This window comes from Balaenoptera ricei, chromosome 14 (genome assembly GCF_028023285.1).
Source record: "Balaenoptera ricei isolate mBalRic1 chromosome 14, mBalRic1.hap2, whole genome shotgun sequence".
NCBI lineage: Eukaryota > Metazoa > Chordata > Mammalia > Artiodactyla > Balaenopteridae > Balaenoptera > Balaenoptera ricei.
Window position 1 is genome coordinate 17,000,054 of NC_082652.1, and position 3,433 is coordinate 17,003,486.

A 3,433-nucleotide genomic window follows, 5' to 3' on the forward strand; every position below is an offset into this window, starting at 1 on the left:
AGAGAAAAGACAAATGGAAGAAAACCTCAATATGTTAAGTAGTGCCAAAAGTGTGCAGTATAAGTATGCAAAATAAACAAAAATAAAACCGAAAAACTTTGTGCAGAAATAAATCATCAAAGGCTATATACCTAAATATTAAAAGTGACTTTCTTTGGGTGAGATCATGGGTAGTTTTATTTGTGTTTTACGCAGAATATAAATTTCTTTTCTAATCAGAAAACAGTATCACAGATATTATGAAAAGTACCTTTTTTTAAATTACAAAAGGCAATACATAGTCATTGTACTAAGTCAAAACTAAAGAAATGTGTTAGAAAAAATGTTAATAATGTCCTTCTCCTCACGTCCAAATTCATTCCCTGAGGTTAACAATGTTGAAGGCCTGGTGAGAATACTTCCATACTCCTTTTCTAGAGCAGGTTATTTTTACACCGGAAAAGAAAGAATGAATAAAAGACCTTAAAAAAGAATTTTTTTTTTCAAATTAGGACCTCCACTGCCCTTTTGCAGACCATCCCCTCCCTACCACCCATTCTGCCAAATTGTGCGCCCTCTTTCCACGTCCAAACTTGCCTTCAAAGAAACCCACTTGGGGTCCAGCTCCCCAAGGGCACCTGCGCCTCTGCCTTGGTGCAGCCCCAGGCCCGCTGGGCCCGGGCCTGGGAGAGTCTGGCTACCCGCGCTGGACGGCGAAGGGCCCGGACCCAGCGGGCCCGGGGCTGCCGGCGAGGCCTCCCTCCCACGTGGGTGGAGCCTGTGCCCGGCCTCCCTCCCGCCCGCTTTCTCTAGGAGTAATTAAGAGTGAAATCCTCCTCCTGGTGACCCCGGTGCTCCTGGCCCGGGCTGATTTACACATGAAAGGTCTACGGAGGGCCTGGGCTTTCTCCTTTTCACGTTCACAATGAGGCGCGGCCTATAAATAAAACCTCTCTGAGAAACGAGAGGCTTCAAAAATGTCTTTGTGTGTGTGTGTGTGTGTGTGTGTGTGTGTGTGTGAGTGAGAGAGAGAGAGGGAGACACGGAGAGAGAGAGAGAGACCACAGAAACAGAATGAAAAAGGGATATCCACTAAGAGTTGGTATTTTTTATTGAGTGCTTACTCTGTGCTTGGCCTCCTCACATCGCTTTTATAAGACAGACATGATGGTCCCTATTTTATAGATAAGAAACTGAGGTTCAGGGAGGGGAAGACCTGCCTCAGGTCCCACAGTGAATAAGGGGGAAAGCTTGGGCTCAGGAAGTGGGTTGAGCATGAGATACAAATGGTGTTCTAGGCCTCCATTATGATGGTTACAGGACTGTATGGATTTGTCAAAACTCATGGGACTATACACTAAAAAGGGAGACTTTTACTCTATGTAAAGCATACTGTAATAACCCTGACTTCAAAAAGGTAAAAGAAAAAACACACACACACACACACACAAAAAAGCCAAAGGTGCCCATGGGCCAAGGGTGAGGTCCCCTGGCTGCTTGGGGCTTTTCTGTACCCTTCCATCTAGCAGGGCTGTTTCCTTATACCTCTGTATCCTCAGGCTCAGGGCCTGATATTGGAGAAATGTAGATACTAGGGAAATGTTTGCTTGCTTCAATGAATGAATGAGCTAAATAATTCTCCCTGGATCCATTTCTCCATCTACAAAATGAGAAATTGATGAAACACTAAGGTGAACTCCTGCTAATCAGCTCAGAGGTCACCTCCTCAGGGAAGCCTTCCTAGATCCCCTTCCACTCTCAGGCTGGATCTGGTGCCTCTTCTGGGCTCTCAAAGAGCCAGGTTATACTCCCATCTCTGCACTGATCACACTGTATGTTATTTCTTGGTTCTGTGTGTCCTTCATGTGAATATTCAGGTTCTCTGCAGTAGGGCCTGTGTCTGTTTTGTACTCCCAGTGTGTGGCACATAGCAGGTGGAATGTCTCATGAATTAATGAATTAATGCATTTATTAGTTCTGGTCTGAGGTCCAAAATTGAATCATGCTGGTGTTGGCTGGAGCTGGGCAAGGGTCTAAAGCAGCAGAAACAGTCCAAGGCACAGAACCAGGAAATCCCTGTGCAGCAGAGACGAGTTGAAAGGCCTTACTTCTAGAGCACCAAGAAAACAATCCTGCTGTGACCTCTGCAGGAAATCCAAGCCTCCTCCTGCACCAGGCAGGGGGGCCGGGGAGGAGAACAGTCAGACTCTGGAGAGCAGATGGTTTGGAGTGGAGCTCCCCTGGCACTGGGAGCTGGCAACCTGCCTGCATCTGTCTGGGGCAGGGTTTGGGGTGGGACATGTGAGGCACATGAATGTTGTCAAGTCCCAGCTCTCCTCCTTCTTAGCTGTCGTTCTGCCTCACCAAGTCTCAGTCTCCACGTCTGTGAAATGGGCAGGGAATAGAATCATACCTACCTCAACACGTTTATTAGGAGGGCAAAGGGATATAATGAGGTCAAAATGCCTGCTATTTTGTACTGCTCAGAAAGATTTTCAACCCCCTAACATGTTTTCCCTTTTCTCCCAGACGTATTTCACCCTAATTAGAGAGGCCTCTTGTGAGCTCCTAATAATAACATTAACTCTTCCTAAGGTTTACTGGGTGTCTGCTGTGCATCAGGCACTGTTCTTAGTTGCGGCACATGGGATCTTCATTGCTGTGTGCGGGATCTTCATTGCAGCATGGGGATTTTTTTAGTTGTGGCATGTGGGCTCTTAGTTGCATCATGTGGGATCTAGTTCCCTGACCAGGGATCAAACCTGGGCCCCCTGCATTGTGAGCACGGAGTCTTAACCACTGGACCACCAGGGAAGTCCCAAATCTGTTTCACTTCATTCTTACAACTCTGGGCAGCGGGGGTTACCCCCTTTTTACAGGTTGGGAAACCGAGGCTCGGAGAAGGGAAGTAAAGGCTTCAAGTAAAACTACCATCAAGGCATTCAACTAGGGCAAGAATTTAGACTTACTCGATGAAGTAACTACCCACCAGGGTATCGTGGGTAGCAAAGGAATCAGAATAAAAGCACGAAACCTTTACAAAGTGAGGAGGAGATGCCTTGGGGTGGAAGGTAAGGGGTAGAGACTAGGATGTGACTGGTTCATCTCTGGATCCTGGCACACAGTGGGCCCTCGAGAAATCTTTGGTGCTTGGTTGAAGAAATGAGGAGTGAATGAATAAATGAATGAATGAAGTGAGAGACTTGGAGCAAGGCCCCTGCTCTCTCTGGACTCAGTTTCCCATCTTTAAGTGGTTAAAAGCTAAGGTTCTCCTACTCAGAAAAATGGGCAAACGTAGACAATTTTGTACTCCATTTCCAGATGTTCACAGAACACTCTCCTGAACCCCCGCAACAGATTCCTTAGGAGAGGGTGATCCATGGAACACTGAGTAGGGAACCCCTGAACTTGAGGATCTGAGGTCCCTCTAGCTCTGCTACTAATAGCTGTAATG

The 3,433-nt window shown here is 46.7% G+C and overlaps 1 non-coding gene across 1 annotated transcript; it reads right to left on the bottom strand.

The window, feature by feature from the left end:
* Positions 1-2,720: 2,720 nt before the first annotated feature.
* Positions 2,721-2,793, bottom strand: TRNAV-CAC (transfer RNA valine (anticodon CAC)). Its single transcript has one exon. It is a non-coding gene; the product is annotated as a tRNA-Val (tRNA).
* Between the last annotated feature and the right edge of the window lie 640 nt (positions 2,794-3,433).